Source organism: Sturnus vulgaris, chromosome 4 (genome assembly GCF_052056855.1).
Source record: "Sturnus vulgaris isolate bStuVul1 chromosome 4, bStuVul1.hap1, whole genome shotgun sequence".
Classification (NCBI taxonomy): domain Eukaryota; kingdom Metazoa; phylum Chordata; class Aves; order Passeriformes; family Sturnidae; genus Sturnus; species Sturnus vulgaris.
In genome coordinates this window covers 24,501,541-24,519,970 of record NC_142246.1, presented here as the reverse complement: position 1 = coordinate 24,519,970, position 18,430 = coordinate 24,501,541, and positions in this window count along the sequence as shown.

Below are 18,430 nucleotides of genomic sequence, written 5' to 3'. Positions count from 1 at the left end.
GCTGGTTTTTATTAAAAATGCATAGAAATGGATAAGTACTCATAAGAAATAGCTGATGTGTTAATAAATAAAAGTATTAATTGTAAATTAAACAGTGCTTTTTTTGTTACCGTAAGAGAATTATAGAACCACAGACTCATTTAGACTGGAAACGACCTTTAAGGTTATTGAGTCCAACCATTAACCCAGCATTGCCAAGTCCATCACTAAACCATGTCCCCCATGCCCCACATCTACACATCTTTTAAATATCTTCCTGAAAACTGACTCCACCGCTTCCCTGGGTAGCCTGTTCCAATGCCTGGCCACATTTTCAGTGCAGAAATTTTCCTAATATTCAATCTAAATCCCCCATGTGGTGCTTGAGGCCATGTCACCTTGTCCCATTTGCACACACTCATACACACACAGAACTGTCCCTACAATTTAGAGGTCATTCAATGCATTTAAAAATCATCAAATTGTTACAGAATAAAGCGGCTGTTCTGTGTCAGTTCAGTTCTAGAACAACAAACAAAAAAGATGAGTTAAAACTCCCTTTGCTTCTATAATGCAATGTTCCTGAAAGAGATTCTCAGTGGTGAAATAAAAAAGAGAAAGATCTAGTCCTAAAGAATGTATAAAGTATTTGACATAGATGTAAAACGTTGCTTAGGAAGAGAATGGAAGATCTGACTCTGCACAAGTTTACCTGTGGTGTATATATTTGCATCCACAGAAAAAAATGTGGGCAATGTTTTCTAGAACAGAATTTTCAGCAGTGGTATTTTACTTTCTGCTGGTACCTCAGCTGTGTAATTAGTCTGCACACATTCAAACTAGTAAAGAATTGCTTACATAAGGAATATGGAATTTGAAAGACAAAGAAATGCAGTCTTGGCAGAGTTCACAGATTGACAGGCTGAAACCCTTGCTTGCTGCAATGACAGCACTTCCACCACTTTGATTTGAGACAAGGTTTCTTTCACAGACATTACACCAGAATTGTTATTATCTCTTCTGATGTAAAGGAGAAGTGATAGACTGTCATCCTGCAACTCCTGAGCTGTAATTCAACTGGAGCAGACCATTTAAAAGAAATCTTATATTAAACTATTCAAATGATTGATTTATTGACCTTTGAAATAAATAGTAGAGGAAAAAAATATCCCATTTTGTCAAAAAATTTGTTGCTGTTTGAAGACCATGGATAAATTTTCAGGAGTATTTAAGATTTGAGTGGTCTAAATTTTTATTAACTTTGGCATGGAAGTCACACAGGAGAATTTGAAATCATAACTGAATAGCCAACTAGAACATAATACAGAATATTTTCTCTCTTCTGCTGAGTAAAGGTTGTTGATGTTGTCATGTGCATAATTTAATATACAGAATCAATTAAAAAAAGATGAATTGGGGTATTCATTAAATTTTTCAGCTTGTTTATACATCCTTTGACACTTACAAAACAAACATATACACATGAAATAAATAGTTACAATCTTCTGGAACGATGCTAGTCTGTTTTCTAATTACTTACATGACTCATTATGGTGTGGTGACAGTGTCAAATTCTATCAAAGAATGTCAAATGGCTTGAGTCATGACTGACCCATGCAGGCTTAAGCAGCATGGGTGAGGTAATACAACATGACATCAAACCTCATGCAGTGTCAGAAAGATCATTGTTTTTCTCTGAACATTACTTGATGAATCCAAGCAAAATTGTATGTTGAAGTTCTCACTGGTGAAAACATAAAATACTGCAACTTCATTGTTGTTTATTAGGAATCCTATATAAGCAAATGAAAGACTTAAGGTGCCTGGATTTACACTAGGACAAATGAGGAAAGTGATCCCTGACAGAGAAAATTCCTACTGTTTGTTGCACACTTAAGAAACTTTAAACCCATATAAGTGAAGAAACCACCATGTAATGCTCTACTATATTTCAGCAATACTTTTAACAGTTTAAATTGCATCAACAAAAGAAAAGGTAAAAATTTAAAAATATTTGTTGCTTTGTTTTTAAAGAAAAAGATTTTATAAAAATAAAATAATGAAAATGTAGTGATTTACAATAATGGTTTGATGAAGAAAATTAAAAGGTTGCTTTTACTGATACACCATAAGGTTTTTGCAGAAACTTTCTTGAAGCCACTTACAAGATCAGGTCTACATTCTAATTACAGCACACAAATTAGAAAATTTTATAATACAGTTTGTAACTTGTAGAAATAACAAACTCCTCCTCACCCTATTTTTATTTTTCTTACAGCACATAGTGCATCTCATTTCTTTTAAAATAGTAACACTGAAAATGTTCAGCATAATACTGGAAAGTAAGACAGTGCTTTATATCTCTTTCTAATTTCTACAGAACCACATGTCTGTTACACATCCCACCCTTATCATTTTTATCCTCAGTAGCAATTCCCTTGTCAGTATTCTGTAAAAAAAAGTACAAAATGAATAATTTTTTAGAAACATAAACTCAGCTGTCTCAGCTGTGTCTGTCAAACTGATATGTACCATCTTTATTTAGAAAACCAAGTCATCTTGTTGTTCCATCAGTGAATATAAATATTGATATTTTATGTAAATAAGCGCATAATATATTACATTGGGAAAATCCTTGTCATTTTTACTCCCAGACTATATAGTTAAATGATAGTTTAAAGATGTATAGTACAATATTCTAATGGTTCCTCTTTTATGATCTTAGGTAGAGCTTTTCAAGGTAAAATACTATTTAAAGGAAGCTAATCTAGTAAATTACTAGAGAAATTTAGGATTCTGTGAAATATATATCAATATGTGAAAAATATGTAAGACTATATCTTCAAAAGACTATTCAGTTTGAACTCAGGAGAAACAGGTTTTCGTGAGGAGCAATATTTTTTTTAATATTATTTGAAGTACAGAAATTTTACACATTTCATTAATAAAAAACATTTTATTTGGTCGACTCATGTAGACCAAGTTCAGTTATCCCTCCTAATTTGAAAGGCGATTAATTTCCCTGAAGAGCTATTTTGGGGATTTCATATCTTAAATAAGCAGGTAAGCACATTCTAGGTTAGAAAAAATTGGCGTTATAGAAAAATGAGTTGAGACTCTATCACATTCCATGAAACAATACAAAATCTTCTGCTCTATTCCCATATTTAAAAAAATCAAAGACCTGGAAAACATTTTGTAAAATGAGATTAGGAATTTCTAATTAGCTGTTGTTTCTTTTACTTTAGCTATAGAATCATAGAATCACAGAATCATAGAATCATAGAATATGCTGAGTAGGAAGGGACCCATCAGCATCATCAAGTCCAGCTCCTGGCCCCGCACAGCTGACTGCCAACTACTTCCTTGTAATAATTTTTAAGCTTGTGCTTCAGCTGAAAAGAAGAAGACTGATATGAAATGCAGCGTTTCCATCTCCTTAATGAAAAATTAATTATGCATTTCCTGGTTTGTAATGTCATGTAAGTGTCTCATATGACCATGGAAGAATCATCCTAGTTCATTTCATATAGATTCGTGTTGGTATTATTTCTTACAGCCAAGGTCATGTTTCTCTCTGTAACTTTCTCCGTGTATTCCTGAATATCTTACAGATATTTGTTTTCAACTAAATCTGTCTTAACAATGCTTACAATGTAGTATAATACCGAGAAAATTTTCTCTTTGCTCTAAAAAGGAGCTGATCTATCACAGCTCCAGAGATCTCTGACTTAAATCTGCAAAGTAAATATGAAAGCAATCTTATTTGTCATTTTTCACAGGGATTTTCAAGGGTTACCTTTGGCAAAATCCCATGCTAGTGAAAGTGAACTTGACAATATGGAATATATAAAGAGCCTCTCCATTAAATCTTCTTATAGAGCTTCCACTGACCAGAGGTCTGATAGGTAGGGCTCACAGCAGGAAAACTTTTATCAGTATGTGTTTAAAAACAATTTACTCTCTGACTGTCTAGGTCTCCAAGGAAGAATTTAGCAATGAAAACGAGAGGAAGCACTAAAAGTGTTAAACTAAGCTCGAGATTTTTGTGTGCATGCATGTGTGTGTGCCAAGCACTTGGATAGCCTCTTTGGAGTTCAGAACAGGTAAAGATCTCCATGTAGGCATATTCTAGGCATGTCAAAAATATACAGAGTAATTAATATAGTTTAATTATAACAGGAATTTTTCATGGAGCATTGTATCACCAAATTTAGCAATTCTGTCATGAATAATATAAAACATTTCATAAGTTTAAAGACCCAGACTCAGCAAAGAACAATTGTTACATATCCTGAAATAAAATGGTTAATCCTTTTATAAAATAATTATCAATATTTGAAATTTCTATTAGGTAATTAGTATTTGTGATTCTCATTGAAATTCTTCAAAGTCTAACAAATTTTGATTTGTTGGTTGTCCATCCTTGTCATTGCGCTTTGTCTGCATAGAGAAACTCATAATTCAGGTTTAAAGTGAGAGTAATTTTGTATTTGAAGCCCTCATATCATTGCCTCTTTTAAAGTGATGGAAGTGTTAAGGGGCTATTGCTGGAATGTTTTTGATGCAGCACTTTTTGAAAGCAGCAGCTCATTAACACCAGATTTGATATTAATGACAGAATTTACAATGTGGTGTTAAAATTTGCATGAACAGAGTACTGTGCAAATACCACTTGTGCACATGGATATAAAATGGGGTATCTCATATGGGAATTTATTCTCCACCCCTGTGCAATTTTTTACTGCATATCACTTGGTTAACAATCTGCTAGGGAGAGATCTACCCAACAGAGTCAGCTCACTCAAGCCCCTTCACAAATTCATTGTTTAAATATTATTTTCTAGAGCTGAAACCTTGGAAGTACTTTGGTTTTACAGTTCACGTCTTAGAAGTATAGTATAAAGTCTTCACAAAGGCTCTGAAAATAGCCCTTTCGTATTAAAAACATTTTAAAACAAAGACCTAAAGTAATTGTGTGAATTTTTGCAAATTTCTTGATGCGCTTCTTCAAAACTAGGTGACATTTTTTCAGGGTATGTGTTCCCAGAGGACAGCACACAGCCTTTGTCTCAGCAGCTACTTCAGTTATCCATGAATACTGTCCAAGAATGCACAGTTCCTCCCTGTATATGCACAGGGCCAGAACTGCTACTCTTCCAGCAGTTCCCACTGCAACAACCAACAGGATTGTTGGCTCTGAGGTTTAGGATCCCTGCTTAAAAAGGAGCATATGGCCATCCTACATCTGTGCATACATCTTCACCACAGGAGCACAGCTTCTGTGTGGAATCAAAATTCCTTCTCCCAACATTGTTCCCACAACTAAATACTCGTATATTATGAAATTATGCCTCTGCCTGACCTTTTTCTACCTCTGTGGACCTTCTAGGTCTATTCAGCTGCTTTTCCCAGAGATACAGGGTTGGGTGAAGGAATTCCAATTTTTAAAACTGAAATGGGGTTAATAACATATTATTATCACAGAATTTCCCAAACTGCCTCAGCTGTGGGGTCAAAAAGCAGTGGAACACTGGAATCAAAACATTGTTTGGTTTGGTTTCTTTATTTGTTTGTTTTGTTGTTTTTGTTTTTTTTTTTTCCTCACAAACTACAGTGCTAATAGTTGTGCAGGTAATTTAATATTGAGATATACAACTTCAGTATTCTTGATAGTTGACACAAACAGTAGTGCTGCAGAGTAAACCCTCAGTATGATCAGAAATGACAGAATCTTCATTTTATTGATTAAATTAGAGTGTATATTTAGAGATAAGGATCAGTTTTGAGTATCAGACTGTTCTCTCCAGGAAAAGTTTATTCTGAAGTTTAAACCTTTTTCTAGATTTGCCAAATGGGAGCAGCTTCATGCAGAGATTCATCAAAATGCCCTTTTTTACAGAGTATGGATACTACCATACAGATTGGTTTCACATATAGATGAATTGTTTTATTCTGCACTCTTTTTCTTCCTATACAAACTATCACTCTCTCCTCTCATCATTGAATGCTTAATCTGCAATTTGGAAGCAAAACTTGAACAAATTAATTAGGGAAAGTAATTTACATATCGCACATGAAGTTCCTCTTTATTTTCTTTTTTTCTTTTCTTTTCCTAGCTTTCATTTCTTTTAATTTTAGCTCTTGATCCATGAGGCTAATTTCAATGTGCCCTTATAATGTGAAATGTATATATTATTAATATTTAAGTATGTATATATGTGTATAGATGAAATGAAAACCTACTGAATAGGAGCTGTGGGCTGTGAAATCAAATTAGCTTTTGGTTTTTTCCACGAGAATTCTTTGAAGACAGTTATGCATTATATATATATAAAATAAAAATAAATTTAAATATAATAAATCAAATAAGTGACTTGAATCATGAGCCTTAATACAGGTTCCTTTTCTTTAAAGAATAATGTTCTTCATTCTCTATTTTTTTCTCCTAAAGAGGAAAAATATTGTATAATTAAAATCTAAGGACTTCACAGATAAGGAAAAAGCTAAAAGTATCATTTAATGAAAAGCATTGTGTGGAATGATTATATTCATTCAGTATCGTGTCCTGAGTTCCTGAGTTTGGAATAGGCAGATGTGTCATGAAATAGGCATATTCTGTCACACTTCTGTGTATATTGGCATAAGATAAAACTTCGGATGTCTTTGTGTTGGAAAGAAAGAAAACTTTTCGTGCCAATGAATGAGGACACAGTGGCTTGGGAGGGCAAGTGAGAATTCAAGGAATTCTGATGTTGCAGTTTCCATGTTGGATGCAGACAATATGTATTTTTAACCCCTCATTCATCAATACTCTACGTAGATAGATCCTGCCTTTTACTTTCATGAAATAGAGGATTCTCACTTCCAATTTAACCTCTCCACTGGAAGCAGTGACAGAGCTGTCTCAGCATCAGGGTCTGAAGGCCACAGCAGTGCATTTCATGCTCTAGGAAAGAAGGCTGTTAGTGTGTTCACTTTGATACTCTGTGTTACATCCATGTAAAATTAGCCCTGGCTCCTTTCATTTTATCCCAGTGCAGCTGTGATCTGCAACTGGGGGCTCTGGCCCCCCATAAAATACTGAAGGTTTTGAGCTGATCTAAATTTCAGCATTACATAAACAGCATTACAGATAATTCAGGATTGCTTCTCAATTCCTTCTAGAGCCAAGTGGATTTTAAAGGTTCCAAAGGATCTCATTCCTCTCATCTAAATGTTTCCTGAAAGGCCATTTACTCAGCACAGAATTCTTTCAGTCACCATCTCTCACCTAAGCATGGTTAATCTATAGCAGTTCCTGCCTCCAGGTGTGTATTGCACAGCTCTGCTTTAAACAACAGTTTCTGCAAAGAGCTAACCTTCCCTAATCGATAAAATCCCAGTCACTCCTGATTTTGGTGAACTGCTTGTATTTTCACTGGGTGAAAAGCGTTCATGTACAGCATGATTCATTTTCTGACTCTGTCAGACCAGAAACAAAGCCTCTGCAATGGAAGCACTCAAGAGATGTTGTTGGTCCTGTGTGAGCATTTACAAATCCAGAGACAAGGCTTTGTCTGTCTTTCTCTGAGTGTGAAACTTGTGATATTTCACCTACTTTTAAATATTTTTTTAGCAGCAATAGCAAGCAGAAGCAGTAGAAGTGTGAAACTATCAGGATTCTGACTCAATTGTAACAGAAACTGACATTCCTACACACCAAGTTGTATTTCAGGATAACAAAATACTTTCAGAAGTAAACATAGAGGTCACTCCCTAGGTTAGTGGTCTCTGACTATCTCTGGAAAACGATACAGAAGCCCTTTATTACATACAATACAGCTTCAAACCACTATTTCAAAAAGAAAATATAAAATGCCAGTTTTCAGAGAAAAAGGGAAGTCTATGGTTTCGACCTCACAAGTAGACAGTATTGAAATCCCAGTAGTCTGAATCCTACTAAAATGAGAGAACAAATGGAAGTATCAGTGGGTCAAGTTATAGTCATTGGCCCTACTTTGGCAGACCATTAATATAAATTTCTATTATATATAGTTCTTTTTTTTTTTATCCTTATACAATCATTCCTCTTCATGGGAACCTGTAATCTCTTTAGCCATTTAATACACATGCAGTTCAGGTTTCACTTTGCAAGCACTAGCCATCCTTTCAAAAAGAAAAAGGCCCCCTCCACCTCCCCCCAAATAACACACAGTGAAATTGTCAAAGGCCTTAAATAACCAAAATTGACAAGTTAATCCTAAATATTCTCTCCAAGATGGCAATGTCAAGTGTCTGATAGTACTTAGTCATAAACATTAATTTGATAATATTATTTTTGTGGCCAAAAATGGAAAGAGAATAGAAGCATCTTTCCCATCTTTCAGCTCTTCAGTTCAAACACCAATAACTTCTCCAAGTCATGAAGCTTGTTGCTCTGACACAAGCAAAAGATTCATCCCTCCTTGCTTCACTCAGCAGTTCTTACTATTTCAAATATCTGCAAACGGTAAGAAAAGCCTGGACCAATTTTCTCACAGAGATTTGGAGAGGAGAGAGAAATTCTGAGAGGTGCCCAGCTGAAACCTCTACCAGCCCATGATTATCCCCTTGCTCCTGTCAGCTGTGCTGTAACCTTCTAGGCACAGGCTGTAGCTCATCTTGACTTCTCACCAGGATTTCTGCACCTTCCTACGAATGCCTCTAAACTTCTGCTTTGACATTAGCTGCAGTCATAATGAGTAATGGGAAGTAGCTATTACAGATTTTTTAGAATTCATGGAGCATGTATTTGCTTTTGGCATGCAGTCCAGCAGAGAACTGCAAGATTAAGTAGTTACATCTTGCAAGCTGAGAGGCACATTTGCTGTATCGTTAATAAACATCATGGCTTTGAGTGTATTTAAATTAATATAATTTATTAAATCTTTCTGAACGGGAAATCAATTTTACTAGGGTAGAGACAAAAAGTTAATCAAGCTTAGTCAGAAGAAAATTGGCCTTTTCAATTTGGTTTACAGTAAAATAACCCCATAGATTTTTAGCAAAAAAGAAAAATCAGCAGCTGAAATTGTGAAGTAAAATCTGAGTTGCATAAAGGGTTTCTGAAAAGTCAGGAAGGCGACAGGTTCTTTACAGTTTTTACTGAAGTTTCTGGAATTACGCAGGGAGTTACAAGTACAGCTTCTGTTGGCACTAATGGAATGCCAATGAAAACAAGTGCTCTGTGCTCTGAGAAGCTTGTGCTCTGAAAATATCCCTCCCAAATAATTTTGGTTTATGTCATATGCCCAAGGCAAATAAGTAGTTTTCTCTCATCACTACCAAAGTATTGATGTGAAAACACAGATATAAAACAGTCATTCATAGGGCAGAACTCCTCCTGAAAAAGCAACCATTTGTTCTAATCTGTCTCTCAATATTCTTAGCTGAATGTGGTAGGGGAGAAGTATCAGGATTTTTAAGTGTCTTCATTTTGCTTTTTGAAGAATTTATGAACCAGAAAAAGATACTGGCAGGGACCAAATCATAGAAAAAACAGAAGCAAGGGATTGACTTTCTGACTGTCTGCTGTAGGTGGTCATGAGTAATTTGCCAGAAGACAATCTCAGATGGTGGAACACACCCTTATAATTTTTATTTCAATGGAAAAAAAGATAATTATTTTTATTTTTATGTTTCTACTTTTTAAAGTTTCCCAAGGCACTCTGTTCACAGTCCTTGTCTACTCAAAACTCATACCTGAAATAAAATAGGGCAATAACAACTTCAGAATGGCTGGGGAGGGCATCCATTGCAGATCTGCCTTGTCTCCCTTCAGCACCTGGAGCAGCAGCAGCAGAAAGAATTTGGCCTTTTCTTTCTTTATTTCTCGTTCTCTCAAACAGTGCTGCCTCCCTGTTTATGACAATCACTTTCAGATGTTGCATTAACATAATCTAAATCTGACTAGTTGCCAAAGTCTTCTTCTGCACTGATGCCATTTCTTGATTAGTTAGAAAAAAATAAACAGACTCTTTATATATATATATATATATATATATAATCTTGATGATTTCTGGTCTGATACTCTAGATTCTTAGCAGTGATAAACCAGATCCTCAAGCTAAATGGGCTTGCAGTTAACACAAGATTTGTATTTAGTATATGCAAAGCAGAGGAAGGGGAACTCTGAAAATTATGAGTTTTGTATTCAGCCACTGTCTTTTTTCAACTTGACTTCTGTCATCACTTTGCCTTTAATCAGGATTCATATTATTGTCTTGCCTCAGATTACCTTTCTAACTTTTTCAAATCATTAAAATAGAAATTCTAAAATTGAACTTCAGAAGACATATCTCTATATATTTTCCAGTATTTTTTCCTTCCTTTAATCAATCACTGAGACTAGGCTGCAAAGCAAATATTAATCCTCATTGTTCATTTCGCCTCACATTCATGCTTTCACTTCCATCCTCGCAAATTTATACATCTCTTACGAATCCAGTTCTTGCTGCCCTTTACTTTTCTTCTCATTTTCCAAGTTGGTTCTTCCTTCTTTCTCAGTGTTTTATTTTCTGTATTGACCTACATATATATAAGCCTTAATTGACTGCTGCAATATTTCTGTAGAGCAATTTTTTTTTTCTTTCCATGCTTTTCTGCATCAGGTTCTGACTCTATGTCCTTGCTTTTGAAATTCTGCACAGCATCCTTTTCACAATGGCCATGGCTCTCACCTCCATTTCAGTTCTGATCACTACACTTTGCCCGTTCCCTCCTTTTTTCCTTACAAAAAAAAAAGTGTACCTTTTGTCCAATTTTTTTTTCTTGTTCATCAGGCTACATCACTCATCCCTTTAGAATCTTTCATAATTGATATTTTGGAGCTGCTATTCCAGCAGCAAGACTACACATATGACCACTTCCTTTAAATTAATCTATACTAGTGAACCTGATTTCTAAGAATCCAGTTCCCTTTTTCACAGATTGTCCGGGAATACATAGTAATCATATGTTTGGGAAAACTCCACCAATGCTTAAAGCCTCACTAACAATCAATGCTCAGTAGTGATGTTGAGGAAAGATGTTCAGCAACAATTACAGAATTAGAGCTGTATTGACTTTTTACTTGAGACTCCAACTCTCAGTAGACAGCTAGAGTGATGCTGTGTACATGACAAGATCATAACCCCTGCTGTTAGATCTACAATAATTGTAATTATTGCCTACAGAAACATATCATTTCACTTAATCCTTCATGATTTCAGTAGCCATATTGAACTCATTTTTGTAATTATGATCCTAGTGACAAAATTTCCATGGATGGGAAAAAAAGCTCTTCTGGCTGAATGTTTCACTTCTCTTTCAGAGTTGCACTGTCGATGAATAGTTTGGTGTTTTTATCTAGCATTTCAGATTTTCTAATATTCCTGTCTTTGAAAGATCTTCATCTGGCCACATACCCTACCTTGAATCATACCCACCCAGAGCACAGCCTCTCTGTATCTTCTCTCCTCAGCAGCCTGGCCAGCAGGTCTCTGTTGTACATCCCATGGTGTGGCTGGAGGGTGTGTGGGAGAGACTGAGGGCAAAAGTCACTGGGATAGCGAGCTGCAGTCTTACTTGTATCTATGGCTGCAAGAAATCACAGGAGCAAATTATCCCCAGAACTGCAGGCGGATTTTACCTCAGTAAGTCCATTTGGCTCACCCTAAAAGAGAACAAAGGAGCAAACATACATATGAATATACATACAAGGCAGCTGGGCAGAAGACCAGGAATTGGAAATGAAGCCATATTGAATGTATCTCACAGAAAATGCATGGGAAAAGCCAACCAAATTGACTTCTGGACTTTTTTCCTAAACTGAAGACAATCCTTTTTTGCTGAAATCAGTGAATAATAGTTCATGAACACTTGAATTCCAATCTGAAAGGATGCTAGGGCAAGATAAGTTCTTTTGTCCCTCTTTTCTCCCTATTATATGAAATATGGGTAAGATGACCTGACATGAATGACCTGTCATGAACTAGGTCTCCCCATAGTGTGTGATACAGCCTCTGCATTCCATGGGACTGTCTGTCGAAATCAGGGAGTTGTATCCTGTCAGTGTGGAAAACATTTGACATTTCTAAATTGTGAGACACGTAAAACCTAGTTTTATGTGCAGTGACATCCCTATCAGAGACGCCTGTCACAAAACCTGTGTAATCCTAGATAATTACATATACATTTATAGTGTATATTAAAATGCTATTTGTTTTATGACCATGTTCCAAGTCAGTTCTTGTCCACTTTGAAATTGAATGACCAATGTCCTGATAGTATCAACTTTACTAACACTAGTTTCCAACAGAGAAAGTTATACATTATGGACTAATTAAAGGTCTAATCTCCTTAGGTAAAAGATCTCCCTATTCCTTCTTTATTTGATTAGGATTTTGAGTAGTGGAAAACAAAATCAGCAGGTAGATTTCTTTATCGTATGGGGTTCAGGAATAGTGCATTTTTAAAAATAAATTTTGTGGTTTATTTATTATTTAAGAACTTGAAAGAAAGAAACAGCTTAAATAGCTTAAATATCTCTTTCTTTCTCAGAATTATGATCCTAGGTGCTTGTCAAATTTTAACTACATTTTCAAAGCAACACAGAGCGATTCAATCAGACGGTCCCCACTGTTTGAGAATCTTTTAGTTCTCCTTAAAATCATTACATTTTAGTTTGAATACTAATCTATGCTCCTTCCTCTCATCTACACTTCATGCCTTTCTTCGATATTTTTAGAGTACATGGAGGGCAACATCAAAACCAAGGAACTAATATATGTATTTCTAATTGGAAGATATGGGTTTGGACCATTTAAATGATTATTTGTCTTTCTGATTTTAGACCTACCTTCTTTTCCAGAATCATTGATGTGATTTTTTTTCCCTCTGTTTTTAAACTAAATTTATCTGAAAATTAACCAGAAAAAAAATCCTGCAGAATTATCAGCACACTTTTCCACACATATGGACAAGTATCTCACAGACAGCCATGGCAGGAGTGTGTCCAAGTAATCAAACAGAATAGCACCAAACACACCTCCAGGTGAAGAGGCACAGCAAATTTTTAACTCCCTGGCACCAGCTTACATACTAAAATATTATCAGGCTCATCAATATAGTAGAAAAGATGGAAAGTGAGTGCTCTGTGCCAAAGGCCAATGTCAGGTATTACATCAGGCTTCTGTAGGAGTGAGAAATCACCTCCCTGAGATTACACTGCCACTTTGTTTTCATGACTTGTGAAGGAAAACCAGCCACCCTATTTTTATAAGCCTATAAAGCACTGAAGTCCCTAGTGGGGCTGCCTGCAGCCTGCATAGATGCACACAATGTGCTGCATAACACAGCACATTAAATTCCAAATGGGAGGGCTTCAGCAGCTCTGGCTGATTTCCCAGCAGGTCTGGAACCTTATAGAAAGAACAAGATGTTCAGACAAGAAGTGAAGAGCACTGTGTTCATAATAGCAACTGAATACATAATGACCAACAGTAAGGGAAGAATAAATCTATAGAGCTACATGCAAGATATGCAGCAGGTCCTACCTTGGCTTGTGGACCACTTAGAGCTAAATTCAGTGCCCACTCTGGCAGTAACACAATTAGTGGTCCAAGTGCTGCAGCCGCGAGTACAGAGCCTGCATTATCATCTGCACACCGCATGCCAAGATCATTCACTTTGCTGAGAAGAGAATTACAGTATCTAAGTGGCCCTGCTGAGCCATTCCAGTATCCAGGCACACTGCAAAGTAGGCCACTCTCAGCATGACTATGGTATTTTCTTTTATATACTCTATCCATATGGTAAAAATAAGACCCAGATTTTGCAAAGAGTTCTGTATAGCTAGACTTGCTTTTTAAGCCAAACCAGGTCACTGTTTTGTTGATGCAGTTTCATGCTTAGGAATTGCACTGAACTGAAGGCACTAGATGTAATGTCAGATACTTTGTTACATGATTTTCTGGAAGAAGTCATATGCATATCCTTGTAACATATCCTTATGGATGAAAAATCATACCTGCAGGTACAGAAAAAGACTCAATTAAGACAGGCACTAAAAGTCCCAGTTGCTAGTGTCATTTGTCACTGCAAGAAAATCAATGATTACTTAAAAAAGATGTCTTATCTATATGCAATGCAAAATAAAGATACATGACACCTTGAGAATTCTCTATATGAGTCTCTTGACATCTTAAAACTTTTTCAGGAGTGAAGAACTCTATTAATATTATGTTTGAAACCCACTTCTCCCCAGCAGGGATCATCTGAGAAAAGCATGAGAGCTCATATCTTTTTGATTTCTGACTCTGAGAATGGCCATCCCTAAAAATCAGGTCAGTAATAATAAAAAAAAAAATCTACAAATATACCTTGTAAGCCTGAGATAATGAAACCACGTGCATGCTGTATCAATATTATGTCAAACTGCACATTTATCAACAATCATAACAGTTCATTAATTTTTCTTGAGGTTCTTGACCATCTTGACAGTAATCCACTGGACACTGGTTTTCTCAATATCCTTCTTGAAATGGGGCAAAAGCAGATGAATTTTCAGATATGAACTCACCAGTGACAACAAGGGAAGTAACTACAAAATTTTTCTTTGATCCACTGGCAATGTTCTTGTTAATATTTCTGTGAGTTTCATCTAAACTGGTTTGTGAGTTTTTGTCTTATCTGAAATGAAAGCAAAATATTGGCTGATATTCAAACTGGCATGCACTCTGACTGCTCAGGTTGTCTTTGACAGGTTTGTTACTCAGTCAGTCAGTTTCCAGCTTATGAAGATTTACATAGTTATTTTTCTTAGGGCTGAGATATTTATACTTTTCATATTGAGCACCATGAGGCTGCAGCTGGTCCATTTTTGTATTTTCCTGTGATCCTTGTGGATCAAAATTCTGCCATTTGGCATTTGAATCAATTTTCTCGTTGATGTACCATCATCCATAAATTTGCTGAGAGTGTATTATGTCACATCATCCAGCCTGCTGATGAAGATATTGAATAATACCAGCTCCAGTATTGACCCTAGGGTAGCTCTGTACCTCTGCCAAATGAACATCAAGCTATTGATTACTGCACAATGAGCTTGGCAGGTTGGCAGTACAGCTGATTTTCAAACAGTGTAACAGCCCATTTTATACAGCCCACGGTTCCTCTGTTTCCAGCTAAGAAATGCCTGGAAGCCAGTGTCAAAAGCATTGCTCAGATTCAAGGTGCATTAACCCACTCTCCTCTCAGACATACATTTGGTTTTTTATTCAGATAAAAAGCAAGCAGTGTGGTCAAATACGTTTTACTCTGGTAAGCCAGGTGACAGATTTGATTCCTTTGTTTCTTGGAATTTAATTCCAAGAGGATATGTTTCCTGATCAGGATCAGGGACTGAGGTGAAGCCTACACTTCCATATTTCACACTTTCCTGCTTCCTTCTGGCTGTTCTTCGGATGGAAGCAGCATTTGCTGTTTTCCTCTTATTGGGGACCTTGAGTAGCACAACTTTTCATTAGGCAATCGACACTTAGTGCTACCTCTTTGGGCACCCATGGGTGGCTCTCCTTGGTACAACTGTCTGCATATCCACAGTGTCTGCTTTGCCCCTACCTAACGTGTTGGTCCTGTCCAATCTGCCCCCTCCCCTCAGCCCTTTGGCTCTCTTTTCCTTCCTAAGCATTTCATAACATATTTTAAAAGTGTGTTATGAAATGGTTTCGATTCTAAGCATAACAGCGTTAAGAGTACTATTGATGTCATTTCAATATGTTTTCCTCACCCAGTTGAAAATATATTGCAATTTCCACTATACAGAGATATTTCACTATTGGCCATGGAAATTGATGCAACAGTGCTGCTTTTTTTACATAGGAAATCTGAGCAGAAGTTAGGAAAAATCCAGTGAGGCATCACTATTCCCAGACACTGCAGCAATGTCATGATATAATTTTATCAAATGAAAATAAGAACAGATATCCAAAATCTTGGGAGAAAAGGGAGTATCATTCCATTCCTGTCAGGAGGGGCTGCTTCCACAGCATTCATTCTCTCTTTGCCACTGTTTCCACTGATACAGTTGTTGGAGTTTAAGTACTGTTTTTATTTCAGCTGCTGGAATTATCACTCTTAGTGATCTGTCAGTGCAGCCTCTGCACTCGGCCTACTACAAAAAATAGATTAAATCATTGATTCTGAATTGATGTTATGATAGAAATATGAAAAATATAAACTATATGAGGGATTTCAGCTGAAATATGCAACTTCTTTTAGGTACTTTGTCGAAGGCATATATTCCAGTATAAAAGAATCCAATGAATCTACAGAAGAGTCTCATACATATTGTAGGTTGAGTGAAACAAGCATTGACATATGTTCCATAAAGAATTCCTATTTTTCATCCACTCTGCTAATAACCTAAGCTGGACACAATTCCATCAGAGGAGAATGAAAAACCCAAACACCACCTTTTCCACACAGAAAGAAGTGAAACATGAGTAAATGTTAGGAAGGACACCAAAACGTAGCTACATTATGACTTTTATTGACATGTTTTTGAGTCCCTTGCCATAATCCCAGTAGTGGTGTGTTTGTCAATAGCTGTGCCATTATGAAAGGGATCATCTTCCATGAAAATTCTAGTCTTCCCTCTGTTTTAATAGGTAAATCCCACCCCACAATTATCTCATGGGAGGGCTGACAGAAATTACATGGAACCTCATGGCATCCCTTTCTGCACTTTATATAAGCCATGACATGAGTCAAATAAAGTGATTCCTGAATCCAGCACTGTCTTACAGGACTACTCAGTGCAATTGCAAAAGGTGGCTTTGAAAAGTTTTCCAGTTTTTTCAGGATAAGAATAACAGACCAGAATTTCTCTTAATGAAAAGACCTTAGAATTTTGTCTCAAAATGTTTCTCAAATTTGTAGTCACAAAAGAGAAATAGAAATGGATTTTTTCTTCTAACAGCTAGGAATACATTTTATTCTAGGACTTGCAGTCCTCCCAAGAGTCACATCTTTATATGCAACAACACAGAGGAAAATGCACATAGAAGTGAGTCTCATAGGGCTAAAATGAATTAATTTTTAACCCTGTAAGAGTAACTGCAGGGGAAAATGCTTAAAAACTAATAGATATTAAATATGTGTGTGTATTAACATGTTTTAGTAAAAATCTGTAGGGTAGCATGGAGTCAGACCTGTCAGTGATGAAATGCACTCTCTCCTAATGTACGATCCAGAAGAACTCCTTTCTGGGACTACACCACAGGTACCTGAATGAAAGTCATCCTTACATCACCTGAAACTTTCCTTGTTTTTCACTTCAGTTGTTTGTTATCTCAGAAATATTTGGTTTTGGATAACAAGAAGTAATTTTTGAAAATTGAAAGTTTAAAGACAAATGTCCCAACAATGTACCTATTTAAAAAAAAAAAAAGATGGTGATTTTGTTCATTTAACTGCAGTCCTCAAGACAGGACACCAATAGATCACATATAAGTGCAGGAACTTCATGCTTCTTATTGAAAAATCAGGCTGACTAAATCCTACCCACATTTATTACTGTTAAATTTGCACCTGCAAGATCCAGTCTATCATATCAGTATCAATACCTAACTAGTATATAGAACCCACAAGCTATCAAAATAAAACTGAATTTCCTGGTCTTTAGTGTCATTGTAGGTAGATAACATCCAAAACCACACTGATTTAAGAAATAACCAAATCTATCACAACGTTCATAGTCTTTGAATTTTAAAGTATTTCAGATTTTTTCTAAATAATGATTTTTGGATGAAATAAGAATCCAGATTGAGCTCGCCTTTGAAAAAGGAGACCTAAACTGATATTTCTCACTGTAATAAAAGAAGACATTTCTTTCAAAACATGTTTTTTTGTAGGCATTCAAGCTCAGCTTCAAAAGAAGCTTCTGTATCACAACTCATTAAGGATAACTAATGATAAATAGCACAAAATTATTCTAAAAGTGATCTGCAGCTGGATTTATTGGTGTTTCAAAATACGTAAATCTTTGAACATGAATTAATTGATGTGAATTTTGGTCATTAAGACTGACCATATGTCATGAGTGATCAGCAAACAATATTACAGGGCTTTCATAAAGCTATTGTAAAATTAAAATTCCTATAAAAATAGGTTGCACAAAATGCACAGCAATATTTTGCGACCCCTTTGAAAAAGTATATGAGAGGTTTGCCTCTATTTGCTATTACAATTTGCCCTATGGATTTAAGGAAATTACATCAGTCATCACTTCAGAAAAGCCACCAGAAGAGACTTCCTGGGTTATAAAAGTCATTAAAAATGTAATAAGGTAAATTCTAATATGGACACTTGCTCAGGTGACAACAGAGAGCTTTGATATTCAATTACAATAATGAAAGCTGAAAAGAGATCGTTGGAACGTGCAAAAAAA